At 58.1% G+C, this 14,533-nt stretch overlaps 1 protein-coding gene across 7 annotated transcripts in view; it reads right to left on the bottom strand.

Annotated features, from left to right (window-relative positions):
* fam135a (family with sequence similarity 135 member A) overlaps positions 1 to 14,004 on the bottom strand; it is a 291,962-nt gene extending 277,958 nt beyond the window's left edge. For all 7 annotated transcript variants that reach the window (XR_011940623.1, XR_011940624.1, XM_072498374.1 and 4 more), the window contains exon 1: positions 13,681 to 14,004. The gene's annotated coding sequence lies outside the window, so the exon portion shown is untranslated. The remainder of the gene's footprint in view (positions 1 to 13,680) is intronic.
* Between the last annotated feature and the right edge of the window lie 529 nt (positions 14,005 to 14,533).

The raw sequence follows: 14,533 nt of genomic DNA, 5'->3' as shown, positions 1-14,533 counted from the left end.
GGAGCCTCCGCACATTCGTGTTCAGCTGCCTGCCCTTCACAAACCCCGTCTGATCCTCATTGATCACTCCCGGGACACAGTCCTCAATTCTGGTGGCCAGGATCTTGGCCAACAGTTTGGCATCTACATTAAGGAGCGATATTGGCCGGTAGGAGCCACATTGTAACAGGTCCTTATCTCGCTTAAGGATGAGCTAGATCAGAGCCTGCGACATCGTCGGGGGAAGGGTTCCCTTTTCCTTAACCTCATTGAAGGTTCTCAACAATAACGGGCCCAACAGCTCTGAGAATTTCCTGTAAAATTCTACGGGATATCCGTCCGGTCCCAGGGCCTTGCCCGACTGCATACCCTCCAGACCCTGAACTAATTCCTCCATCTCAATCGGGGCCCCCAATCCCTCTACCCGCCCCTCCCCTCCTCCCGGAGTTCTGACTCACACAGTTTACCATAAAAGCTCTTGAAGACCTCATTGATCCTTGACGAGCTCAGCACTGTGTTACCCACCCGTCCCTAATTCCCCCAATTTCCCTGGCCGCCTCTCTCTTCCGCAGTTGGTGCGCCAGCATCCTGCTTGCCTTCGCCCCATACTTGTACACCGCTCCTTGTACCTTCCTCAACTGAGCCTCTGCCTTCCCTGTGGTAAGCAAGTCAAACTCCGCCTGCAGACTCCGGCGCTCTTTTAACAACCCCTCCTCGGGGGATTCCGCGTACCTCCTGTCCACCCTAAGTATCTCCCCCACCAACCTCTCCCTCTGCAACCTACCCCTCTTGTACCTGTGGGCCCTGACTGAGATTAGCTCCCCCTGATAACTGCCTTCAGCGCCTCCCAGACCACACTCCCTGAAACCTCCCCAGTATCGTTGGTCGCCACATAGCTTTGGGATACTTCTCCTCATCCGCCTATAGACCTCCTCATCCGCCAATAGTCCTACATCTAGCCTCCACAGAGGGAGTTGGCCTCTCTCCTCCCCCAGCCCCAACTCCACCCAGTGCGGGGCATGGTCCAAGATCGCAATAGCTGAGTACTCTACCCCCCTCCATTCTCAGGATTAGCGCCCTGCTCACAACGAAAAAGTCAATCCGCGAGTACGCCTTGTGAACATGGGAGAAGAAAACTCCTTCGCCCTTGGCCTAGCGAATCTCCACGGGTCCACTCCCCTCCCCCATTTGGTCCATGAACCCCCTCAGGACATTGGCCGCTGCCGACCTCTTACACGATCTAGACCTAGACCGGTCCAGTGCCGGATCCAGGACTGTATTGAAGTCCCCCCCCCCCCCCCGCCCCCCCCCCCTCATTACCATACTGCTTGACTCCACATCCGCTTCATGAACCCTGCATCGTCCCAGTTCGGAGCATACACAGTCACTAACACCACCCCGCCCCCCTGCAGCTTGCCACTCACCATAATATATCCACCACAATATTTCCGCCTCAAATGCCACCTGCTTGCTCACCGAGATTGCGACCCCCCTGGTCTTCGCATCCAGCCCCGAGTGGAAGACCTGCCCCACCCATTCCTTACTCAGCCTGGTTTGATCCGCGACCTTCAGATGTGTCTCTTGTAGCATGACTACGTCTGCCTTTAACCCCCTTAAGTGCGAAAACACACGGGCCCTCTTGACCGGCCCATTCAGGCCCCTCACGTTCCATGTGATCAGCCTGGTTTGGGGGGGGGGGGGGGTTAAATACCCCTACCCCTCCCGCCAACTAACCATCTCCCTTTTTAGGCCAGCCACATGCCCCCACCTACCGCACACTCCAGACCCCAGCCGGAGGCTCCTCGTCCCAACTCTCCCCTTTACTTTGAAAATGGATTCCCCTCCAGTCAGCAAAGCAGCATCCCAGCCCTCCTCCCCTCCCCCCACACCCTAGTCAAGCATTCGTTTAACCTCCCCCCCCCCCCGCCTCCCCCCCCATTGCACTCCCACAGGTCAGCTGACTCATACTGACACCGGCCGCTCCCGTCTCTACCTCCAATCCCCCTGTTGGCTCCCTCTACGGGTCTCCAAACTTCCCCCCCTCAGCTAAGTGAGGTAAAGAGAGTCCCCCCCCCCCCTACATCCCGTGTGTACAGAGAAAAACACAACTCTCTCAAACAAACAAACTTAGGGTGCTACTCCCAACGTTGAGCGAATAAACTGCTCTCACCGTCTGGCCCGACCCCATCACCTGTGACGCAGCTCTTCCCAAACTGCAACCCAGCCCAGAACCTCGAGGGCCCAGAGCAAAGGGGGCAACAAAAACAAAAGAGAAAACGGGGGAAAAAACCCAACATAACACCCCCCCCCACAAGCATGCCCCCACAACATACTGCATTCCATTAGTGCTGCATTCCAGTAGTTCCAAGTCCAGCTTCTCGTTCTTTATAAAAGTCCACGCCTCATCCGGAGTATCGAAATAGTGGTGCCGGTTCTGATATGTAACCCACAGCCTCGCTGGTTGTAACAGCCCAAACTTCACCCCTTTGTTGTGGAGGACCACCTTGACCCAGTTGAATCCCGCACACCTCTTGGCCAGCTCTGCACCACAGTCCTGGTAAATATGGATCTCACAGTTCTCCCACCTGCTACTTCGCTCCTTCTTCGCCGCTGTGGAATCTTATCACCATAGCTCTCGGTGGCCCGTTCTCCCTAGGCCTCCTTGCCAGGACTCTGTGCGCCCCATCCAGCTCCAGGGATCGGGGGAAAGCCCCCGCACCCATCAGCGCTCCCAGCATCGTGGTCACATACGCACCAGCATCCGACCCCTCCGCACCTTAAGGGAGACCCAGAATCAGCAGGTTCTGCCTCCTTGACCTGTTTTCAAGGTCTTCCAGCCTCTCTTGCCATCTTTTGTGCAGAGCCTCGTGCGCCTCCACTAACCGCCAGGCCCAAAATCTCATCCTCGTTATCAGAGGCCTTCTGCTGCACCTCCTTGATCGCCGTCCCCTGCATCTTCTGGATCTTCAACAATCTTTCAATAGAAGCCTTCATAGGAGCCAACATCTCTTCCTTTAACTCGGCGAAGCAGCTTCTGAGAAACTCCTGCTGCTCCCATGGCCACGGGGCCCACGCTGCCTGATCCCCGCCTGACGCCATCTTGTTTTTTCGCGCCAGTTCTCCTCTCTTCCCCAAAGTCGCTTTTTTGATCGCCCCACTCCTGGTCCGCTCCACACAGCGCTGGGGGACCCTCGCCGGTTTCCTTCCCACACCGGGAATCATCGTCCAAGAGCCGATAGAGCTCCGTAAAAGGGCCCAAAAGTTCGTTCTCGGTGGGAGCTGCCGACCATGGGAGCTGTCGACCGTGCGACCTACCTAAGCATAGCCGCAACCAGAAGTCCCCTCCCTTCTTAAACAGTGTATTACATTAGCCACTTTCCAGTCCTCTGGGACTCTTTCTGCCTCCAGTGATTCCTGAAAGATCACCACCAATGCCTCCACAATCTCTTCAGCTATCTCTTTTAGGACCCTGGATTATAGTCCATCCGGTCCAGGTAACTTATCCACCTTCAGACCTTTCAGTTTCACCAGAACCTTCTCCTTAGTGATGGCCACTGCACTCACCTCTGCCACCTGAATCTCCTGGAGTGGTAAAAGTAGCTTTTGTGGGAGTGCTAAAAGTAGCAGATGGCAGTGCTAAAAGTAGCAGATCTTAAGCATTTACCTTGGCCAGTCAGCACCTCGTGCCGCAGATCCACTGCTGGGATTCCACAGCCTCTCCCTCTTACTGTTAAATTTAAGTTGCAGTTTCAATAATGTAACTAGGCTGAGATGTTTGCAGGTTGTCTTGGTGATGGGTTGTTTTTGTGTTTGTTAAATTTTAAGCTGGTCAGAGCTTTAAAATCATGGCCGTTAATTTACATCAGCAACACATGCCTTTTCCTGACCATAAGCATAGTGAAGCTAGCTGATCCTGCAGCAAGCAAACACAATGCACTGGCATGCATTCTTGAGAAGCAGAGTGTTTTGGGCAGTAAGGTTAATTGATAACTTCCTTCATTCATATCTCGGCAGTCAGCAAAAAACAGAACATTGATGCTGCACACAATGCTGATTAAAAGTGATGTGCAGCAGAGTCTTGGATCGCCAACCCTACAAAACAAAAACCTAGTCATAAAGGATTTTAGTACAAGACATCTGACAGTTTGTTATGCAATGTTATTAATTGTGGGCAGCATGGTAGCACATTGGTTAGCATTCTACCTCACAGCTCCAGGTTCAGTTCCAACCTCGGGTGATTGCCTGTGCGAAGTGTGTTTCCTCCAAGTGCTCTGGTTTCCTCCCATAGTCCATAGATGTGCAGGTTAGATGGATTGGCCATGCTAAATTGCCCCATGTGGCCAAAAGGCTAGGTAAGGTTACGGGGATAGGGTGGAGGCGTGGGCTTAAGTAGGGTGCTCTTTGCAAGGGCCGGTGCAGACTCAATGGGCCGAATGGCCTCCTGCTGCACTGTTGGGATTCTATGATTCTATTCTAATTCATCATTAAAATTTGGAGTAACAAAAATGTATTAAAGACACAAAGAACTAACAGTATACCTATCCTTCCAGCATTAGTCATTTCAGATGCACTTCAACCGGAATGCTGCAATAATATTATCATTAACTCAGCAATCAAAAGTTATTTATACACTGACCTTGACAGGCATTTGCGTTTTCAGTTGCCAAAGCATATACCTGGTAGCAACCCCAATTTGCCAGATTTCCTATAGCAAGTTACAAGACTTGGACTGAAATTCTGCACCTGTTACCACCACACATGCATACAGCTTCACTGTGGCTATACATTATGCTGGTTACACAGAGCAAGAGAGCGAGGAATCTAGAATACAACAGAAGCATAAAACAGAGAAAACCAAGGTCTTTCCTAAACCTGTCACATCATGCACTTTCTAGTGTATTGGTAAATCAACTACTAAAACATCAATGAAAGTAAGACCCTAATTAACTTTTAGAAAATGTCAGGTTTCTTTGGAAATAAGAACATCTCTACAGAAAACAAAATGAGATAACGATATTGCTAGTGCTGGTCCGCATTCCAAATTCCAACTTTTGCATTCATATAAGCAGGACAATGGAAAATAAAAGCAACAGAGATGTTGTTTCTGAAACGTATGAAGAAGATTAATTGGACAACACACAACTATCTCGACTTCCATAGATCACAATCAGTAAGGATAAACAACAGATAGTCCTCAACACCGGCCCCCGCAAGGCTACATACTTAGCCCCCTACACACACACAGGACTGTTGGGCAACATTCGGCTCAAACTCCATCTACAAGTTTGCTGATGACACGACCGTAGTGTGTCGGATCTCAAACAACGGATGAGTCAGAGTACAGGAGGGAGATACAGAACCTATTGGCGTGGTGTAACAACAACAATCTCTCCCTCAATGTCAGCAAAACTAAGGAGCTGGGCATCGAATTCGGGAAGTGAGGGTCGTACACACCCCTGTCTGCATCAATGGTGCCGAGGTGGAGATGGTTGACAGCTTCAACTTCCTAGGTGCTCACATCAACAATCTGTCCTGGTCCACCCATGTCGATGCTACGACCAAGCACAACAACGCCTGTACTTCCTTCAGAAACCAAGGAAATTCGGCATGTCCACATTGACTCTTACCAATTTTTACAGATGAACCATAGACAGCATCAAGCTTGGTATGGCAACTGCTCGCCCCAAGACCGGAAGAAACTACAGAGAGTCGCGAACACAGCCCAGTCCATCACGGAAACCCGCCTCCCATCCACTGACTGTGTCTACACCTGCCTTGGAAAGTGAGCTGCATAATCAGAGACTCCTCCCATCTGGGATATTCTCTCTTCCAAAGTCTTCCAACGGGCAGAAGATACAAAACTCTGAGAACACGCACTAACAGATTCAAAAATAGCTTCTTCCCCGCTGCTACCAGACTCCTGAAAAACCCTGTAATGGACTGACCTGATCTCTCCACACATCTTCTCTGCTGTGCAGCACTACACGCCACTCCGTATGCTTCACCCGATGTCTCTGAATTTACATTGTGCATCTATTGTATGTCCTATGTTTTTCCTGTATGGTATGATCTGACTGGACTGTGCGCAGAACAATACTTTTCACTGTACCTCGGTACACGTGACAATAAATCTCAATCTAAACGAATAAGGAAGTTTTAAAGAAAGCAGGCACAAATTGAAATTTGGCAGAAGATTACCAAGAAAAAAACTACAATTCTTTGAGCATAAACGGTAATGACTGGTAAAGCTGAAGAGCAAGTGGAAGACAATGTTTCAGGAGAGCAAAAAAACACCAAGATGCTAGCTGTTATCAAGGGCCATGAAAATGTAGAGCCTTGATCACAAGAATTAAAGTGGAAACCATGCATGGGTCAACATTGACAAGATACACCAACTTACACTCCTTTCCCCCATTATTTGTGGTACTGCCACAACTCCTCAAAATAAGTTTCATTTAAAATAAAAAAGACCAATTATGGTGTCAATTTAATTATTGAGAAACAATTCCTCTTGCCTTATCCCGCAGAAAAATAATGGACAAGAGAGACATTGTTGAAACAGCATTCGAGAATTAATTTATATTTTATAGCATCCTCCCACTGCATGGATAGGAAGATGCGAGAGAAAGATTAGATAAAAATCGTAATAGATTACTTGATGTAGAGACAAAAGAAAAATACATAACCACAGAATGATATAGCACACAAGGAGGCCATGCTGCCCGCGTCAGCTCTGTAGCTACCCAATTCATTTCACTCTCAAGCTCTCTCCTCATAGCCCTGTAAATATTTTCTCCTTCAAATGCTTACTAAAAAAAATTCGGAAATTATTGAAACTACTTTCACCTTTTCAGGCAATTTATTTCAGATCGCAGAAACTCACTCATGAACATTCTTTCCTCAAGTCACCTCTTTTTGCCAATTATCTTTGCTCTTTAACCAGGACAAATAATTTCTCCCTGTTTATTCTACTACACTCCCCTTTGTTCTGTTATTAAAACTGTTATTTACATTCGCTGCTCTAAGGATAATATGTAAGCTGACAAATAAATAGATATAGACATGTACATCCAAATCTAGATAAATGTATATGGAGGAAAGAGATATAAAGACCCGCACATATAGACACAATAGGAAAGCCTGTCCCAGCCGGAGCAGCTTTCAATAAACAGGACAGTTCGGGTGAGCCATGTTTTCACCTGGAGAAGAGCAATGTTCAACTGTCAATCATCACTGTTCCTCCAAAACAAATACAAAGGCAATGGTTGAGAAAGAAATGGCATATCTGTCCTGGGTAAAGTTTCTTCCTTTTGTTGACTTTCAAAAACCGACTTGTGGGAACAGATGACCAGATAGTGCGGAAAGGCAGCGGGGCAACGGGTGGGTGCAGGGGAGCAAGTCAGGGCAAAGGGTGAGGCAGGGGAGTAAGTCGGGGCAGGAGTGGGGGGAGTGAGTGAGGGAATGGAGGGGGCAGTCGAGATCGAGGGAATGGGAATTCTCTGCGGGACGGGATTATCTGGGGGAGGTCAGGGAGGAAGAGATTCTCTGGGAGAGATGGGGGGGGGGGGGGGGGAAGAGATTCTCCAGGGGAGACGGGGGGGGGGGGGGGGAGATTTTATGGGGAAGACCGGGGGGGGAGATTCTCTGGGGGAGACGGGGGACGATTCTCTGGGGGAGACGAGGGGAAGATTCCCTGGGGGAGACGGGGGAAGATTCCCTGGGGGAGACGGGGGAAGATTCCCTGGGGGAAGATTCCCTGGGGGAGACGGGGGAAGATTCCCTGGGGGAAGATTCCCTGGGGGAGACGGGGGAAGATTCCCTGGGGGAAGATTCCCTGGGCGAGACGGGGGACGATTCCCTGGGCGAGACGGGGGAAGATTCCCTGGGGGAGACGGGGGAAGATTCCCTGGGGGAGACGGGGGAAGATTCCCTGGGGGAGACGGGGGAAGATTCCCTGGGGGAGACGGGGGAAGATTCCCTGGGCGAGACGGGGGACGATTCCCTGGGCGAGACGGGGGACGATTCCCTGGGCGAGACGGGGGACGATTCCCTGGGCGAGACGGGGGACGATTCCCTGGGCGAGACGGGGGACGATTCCCTGGGCGAGACGGGGGACGATTCCCTGGGCGAGACGGGGGACGATTCCCTGGGCGAGACGGGGGACGATTCCCTGGGGGAGACGGGGGACGATTCCCTGGGGGAGACGGGGGACGATTCCCTGGGGGAGACGGGGGACGATTCCCTGGGGGAGACGGGGGACGATTCCCTGGGGGAGACGGGGGACGATTCCCTGGGGGAGACGGGGGACGATTCCCTGGGGGAGACGGGGGACGATTCCCTGGGGGAGACGGGGGACGATTCCCTGGGGGAGACGGGGGACGATTCCCTGGGGGAGACGGGGGACGATTCCCTGGGGGAGACGGGGGCCGATTCCCTGGGGGAGACGGGGGACGATTCCCTGGGGGAGACGGGGGACGATTCCCTGGGGGAGACGGGGGACGATTCCCTGGGGGAGACGGGGGACGATTCCCTGGGGGAGACGGGGGACGATTCCCTGGGGGAGACGGGGGACGATTCCCTGGGGGAGACGGGGGACGATTCCCTGGGGGAGACGGGGGACGATTCCCTGGGGGAGACGGGGGACGATTCCCTGGGGGAGACGGGGGACGATTCCCTGGGGGAGACGGGGGACGATTCCCTGGGGGAGACGGGGGACGATTCCCTGGGGGAGACGGGGGACGATTCCCTGGGGGAGACGGGGGACGATTCCCTGGGGGAGACGGGGGACGATTCCCTGGGGGAGACGGGGGACGATTCCCTGGGGGAGACGGGGGGGGGGGAGAATCTCTGGGGGAGACGGGGGGGGAGAGAATCTCTGGGGGAGACGGGGGGGGAGAGAATCTCTGGGGGAGACGGGGAGGGAGGGGGAGACGGGGGGGGGAGAGAATCTCTGGGGGAGACGGGAAGGTGGGGGAGACGGGAAGGGAGGGGGAGACGGGGAGGGAGGGGGAGACGGGGAGGGAGGGGGGAGACGGGGAGGGAGGGGGGAGACGGGGAGGGAGGGGGGAGACGGGGAGGGAGGGGGAGACGGGGAGGGAGGGGGGAGACGGGGAGGGAGGGTGGAGACGGGGAGGGAGGGTGGAGACGGGGAGGGAGGGTGGAGACGGGGAGGGAGGGGGGAGACGGGGAGGGAGGGGGGAGACGGGGAGGGAGGGGGGAGACGGGGAGGGAGGGGGGAGACGGGGAGGGAGGGGGGAGACGGGGAGGGAGGGGGGAGACGGGGAGGGAGGGGGGAGACGGGGAGGGAGGGGGGAGACGGGGAGGGAGGGGGGAGACGGGGAGGGAGGGGGGAGACGGGGAGGGAGGGGGGAGACGGGGAGGGAGGGGGGAGACGGGGAGGGAGGGGGGAGACGGGGAGGGAGGGGGGAGACGGGGAGGGAGGGGGGAGACGGGGAGGGAGGGGGGAGACGGGGAGGGAGGGGGGAGACGGGGAGGGAGGGGGGAGACGGGGAGGGAGGGGGGAGACGGGGAGGGAGGGGGGAGACGGGGAGGGAGGGGGGAGACGGGGAGGGAGGGGGGAGACGGGGAGGGAGGGGGGAGACGGGGAGGGAGGGGGGAGACGGGGAGGGAGGGGGTAGACGGGGAGGGAGGGGGTAGACGGGGAGGGAGGGGGAGACGGGGAGGGAGGGGGAGACGGGGAGGGAGGGGGAGACGGGCAGGGAGGGGGAGACGGGCAGGGAGGGGGAGACGGGCAGGGAGGGGGAGACGGGGAGGGAGGGGGAGACGGGGAGGGAGGGGGAGACGGGGAGGGAGGGGGAGACGGGGAGGGAGGGGGAGACGGGGAGGGAGGGGGAGACGGGGAGGGAGGGGGAGACGGGGAGGGAGGGGGGAGACGGGAGTGAGGGTGGTGGGAAACGGGAGGGAGGTGGGAGACGGGAGGGAGGGGATGAGAATCTATGGGGGAGACGAGCGGATTCTCAGGGGGGGGGATGGGATGATGCAGGGGAGGAGGATGATGATCTCGGGGGGGTGGGGATGATGATCTCAAGGGGGGGAATGATGATCTCGGGCGGGGGGGGGGAGGATGATGATCTCGGGGGTGGGTGGATGATGATCTCGGGGGGGGGTGATGATCTCGGGGGGGGGTGATGATCTCGAGGGGGGGGTGATGATCTCGGGGGTGGAGGGGTGATGATCTCGGGGGGGGGTGATGATCTCAGGGGGGGTGATGATCTCGGGGGGGGGTGTTGATCTCGGGGGGGGGGGTGATGATCTCGGGGGGGGGGTGATGATCTCGGGGGGGGGGGGGGTGATGATCTCGGGGGGGGTGATGATCTCGGGGGGGGTGATGATCTCGGGGGGGGGGTGATGATCTCGGGGGGGGGGTGATGATCTCGGGGGGGTGATGATCTCGGGGGGGTGATGATCTCGGGGGGGTGATGATCTCGGGGGGGTGATGATCTCGGGGGGGGGTGATGATCTCGGGGGGGGGGTGATGATCTCGGGGGGGGGTGATGATCTCGGGGGGGGGTGATGATCTCGGGGGGGGGGTGATGATCTCGGGGGGGGGGTGATGATCTCGGGGGGGGGTGATGATCTCGGGGGGGGGGTGATGATCTCGGGGGGCGGGATGATGATCTCGGGGGGCGGGATGATGATCTCGGGGCGGGATGATGATCTCGGGGCGGGATGACGATCTCAGGGGTGGTTGATTGGATTGGATTTGTTTATTGTCACGTGTACCGAGGTACAGTGAAAAGCATTTTTCAGCGAGCAGCTCAACAGATCATTAAGTACATGAGAAGGGGAATAAAAGAAAATACATAATAGGGCAACACAACATATACAATGTAACTACATAATCACTGGCATCGGATGAATTTTTAAAAGATTAGAACGAGTATAAGTAAAGTAAAAAGTGGATCTGTTTGGGAGAGCTCGCAGAGTCTGGGGGGGGGTATGATGACGGGGAGACGGGGGGGGGGGAAGAGAGATCCTCGGGGGGGGGGAAGAGATCCTTGGGGGGGAGGGGGAAAGAGATCCTCGGGGGGTGGGGGGGAGAAGAGATCCTCGGGGGGGGGGGGAAGAAGAGATCCTCGGGGGGGGGGGGGGAGAGATCCTCGGGGGGGGGGGGGGAAGAGATCCTCGGGCGGGGGGAAGAGATCCTCGGGGGGGGGGGAAGAGATCCTCGGGGGGGGGGGAAGAGATCCTCGGGGGGGGGGGGAAGAGATCCTCGGGGGGGGGGGAGAGATCCTCGGGGGGGGGGAGAGATCCTCGGGGGGGGGGGGGGAGAGATCCTCGGGGGGGGGGGGGAGAGATCCTCGGGGGGGGGGGGAAGAGATCCTCGGGGGGGGGGGGAAGAGATCCTCGGGGGGGGGGGAAGAGATCCTCGGGGGGGGGGGGGAGAAGAGATCCTCGGGGGGGGGGGGGGGAAGAGATCCTCGGGGGGGGGGGGAAGAGATCCTCGGGGGGGGGGAAGAGATCCTCGGGGGGGGGGGGGGGGAAGAGATCCTCGGGGGGGGGGAGAAGAGATCCTCGGGGGGGGGAGAAGAGATCCTCGGGGGGGGGGAGAAGAGATCCTCGGGGGGGGGAGAAGAGATCCTCGGGGGGGGGAGAAGAGATCCTCGGGGGGGGGGAAGAGATCCTCCAGGGGGGGGGGGAAGAGATCCTCGCGGGGGGGGGGAAAGAGATCCTCGGGGGGGGGGGAAGAGATCCTCGGGGGGGGGGAAGAGATCCTCGGGGGGGCTTAAGAGATCCTCGGGGGGGCTTAAGAGATCCTCGGGGGGGCTTAAGAGATCCTCGGGGGGGCTTAAGAGATCCTCGGGGGGGCTTAAGAGATCCTCGGGGGGGCTTAAGAGATCCTCGGGGGCGGGGGAAGAGATCCTCGGGGGGGGGGAAAGAGATCCTCGGGGGGGGGGGAAAGAGATCCTCGGGGGGGGGAAAGAGATCCTCGGGGGGGGGAAAGAGATCCTCGGGGGGGGGAAAGAGATCCTCGGGGGGGGGGGGGAAAGAGATCCTCGGGGGGGGGAGGAAGAGATCCTCGGGGGGGGGAGGAAGAGATCCTCGGGGGGGGGGGAGGAAGAGATCCTCGGGGGGGGGGGAGGAAGAGATCCTCGGGGGGGGGGAGGAAGAGATCCTCGGGGGGGAGGAAGAGATCCTCGGGGGGGGGAAGAGATCCTCGGGGGGGGGGGAAGAGATCCTCGGGGGGGGGGGGAAGAGATCCTCGGGGGGGAAGAGATCCTCGGGGGGGGGGAAAGAGATCCTCGGGGGGGGGGAAGAGATCCTCGGGGGGGGGGGAAGAGATCCTCGGGGGGGGGAGAAGAGATCCTCGGGGGGGGGGGAAGAGATCCTCGGGGGTGGGGGGAAGAGATCCTCGGGGGGGGGAAGAGATCCTCGGGGGGGGGGGAAAGAGATCCTCGGGGGGGGGGAAGAGATCTTGGGGGGGGAAGAGATCTTGGGGGGGGGAGAAGAGATCCTCGGGGGGGGGGGAAGAGATCCTCGGGGGGGGGGGAAGAGATCCTCGGGGGGGGGAAGAGATCCTCGGGGGGGGCGGAGAAGAGATCCTCGGGGGGGGGCGGAGAAGAGATCCTCGGGGGGGGGGAAGAGATCCTCGGGGGGGGGAAGAGATCCTCGGGGGGGGGGAAGAGATCCTCGGGGGGGGGGGGAAGAGATCCTCGGGGGGGGGGAAGAGATCCTCGGGGGGGGGGGAAGAGATCCTCGGGGGGGGGGAGAAGAGATCCTCGGGGGGGGGGAGAAGAGATCCTCGGGGGGGGGAAGAGATCCTCCAGGGGGGGGGAGGGGAAGAGATCCTCGCGGGGGGGGGGAAAGAGATCCTCGGGGGGGGGAGAAGAGATCCTCGGGGGGGGGAAGAGATCCTCGGGGGGGCTTAAGAGATCCTCGGGGGGGCTTAAGAGATCCTCGGGGGGGCTTAAGAGATCCTCGGGGGGGCTTAAGAGATCCTCGGGGGCGGGGGAAGAGATCCTCGGGGGGGGGGAAAGAGATCCTCAGGGGGGGGGGGAAGAGATCCTCGGGGGGGGGGGAAAGCGATCCTCGGGGGGGGGGGGGAAAGCGATCCTCGGGGGGGGGGGGAAGCGATCCTCGGGGGGGGGGGGAAGAGATCCTCGGGGGGGCGGGGAGGAAGAGATCCTCGGGGGGGGGGGAGGAAGAGATCCTCGGGGGGGGGGAGGAAGAGATCCTCGGGGGGGGGGGGAGGAAGAGATCCTCGGGGGGGGGGGAGGAAGAGATCCTCGGGGGGGGGGAGGAAGAGATCCTCGGGGGGGGGGAGGAAGAGATCCTCGGGGGGGGAGGAAGAGATCCTCGGGGGGGGGGGGAGGAAGAGATCCTCGGGGGGGGGGGGAGGAAGAGATCCTCGGGGGGGGGGGGGAGGAAGAGATCCTCGGGGGGGGGGGAGGAAGAGATCCTCGGGGGGGGAGGAAGAGATCCTCGGGGGGGGGGAAGAGATCCTCGGGGGGGGGGGAAGAGATCCTCGGGGGGGGGAAGAGATCCTCGGGGGGGGGGAAGAGATCCTCGGGGGGGGGGGGGGAAGAGATCCTCGGGGGGGGGGGGAGAGATCCTGGGGGGGGGAGATTCTCGGGGGGGGGGGGGGGGGAGGTCCCACCAGCTGCGCCTCCGCGTGACCCCGGCCCGCCCGCGGACTCGCGCACAACCGCCGCTCATTTCAAAACAAGTTGGAAGCGGCACCTTGTTCTCGGTCCTGGAGGAAAAGGCCCGTCGCCGGCTCCGCTCTTCAATGCTCAGCCCCTCCCGGAGGATGGGGAAGAGACGCCGCCTGCAGGCCTCCACATCGGGCGCTGAGGGTGAAGGGAGAGGAGGGGAAGAGAGAGGCTGGATCCTGAAGCGACAATCGACAGACTGACTGGGGCCTTGACACCAAACACAGCCCCGTGTAACTGGGTGAGAGGGACGGGCTGAGGTGTGAGTGAATGAGGGAGGGAAGGAGGGAGGAGGACAGACAGACAACCGGCCTCTCAGCAGCTACACGGGAAATGCCATGGTCCCGGGCCGGGCCGCACTGCGCAGGCGTCGCGGCGGGTGTCCCCGGGAGGGAGGGGGCGGGAATTCCATCTCTGGGCAGGAGCAAGATGCAGGAACTGGGCTGCTGTGTCTTAGCAAATACTCTCAATGCATTTCACTGCTAGTACATCCCGCCACTGCCTATGCTGCTAATGCCCCCTTTCCACTACACTGAGCGGTGGTACTTAATCATTGTTTCACTCTGCTGAAAATACCCCCCCAGCAACTATTTCATTTTATTTAACGTTGAGTTCCTGAAAATATATCCTCCCCACAACAATTGTTTCATCCTGCTCCACACTGAGCTGCTGAAAATATATCGCCCACCTGATGAAGGAACTGCACTCCGAAAGCTAGTGATTCGAAACAAACCTGTTGGACTTTAACCCGGTGTTGTAAGACTTCTAACTGCACCCACCCAAGTCCAACGCTGGCACCTCCACATCGAAAATATATCTGTCAGAGCCCACGCAGAGCCTACTGGGTGAGAACAATTATCGTCCCTTGCAGAGTATAAGAT

Source organism: Scyliorhinus torazame, chromosome 4 (assembly GCF_047496885.1).
Source record: "Scyliorhinus torazame isolate Kashiwa2021f chromosome 4, sScyTor2.1, whole genome shotgun sequence".
NCBI classification, from domain to species: Eukaryota; Metazoa; Chordata; class Chondrichthyes; order Carcharhiniformes; family Scyliorhinidae; genus Scyliorhinus; species Scyliorhinus torazame.
This window is presented reverse-complemented; position numbering and strand designations above follow the sequence as displayed.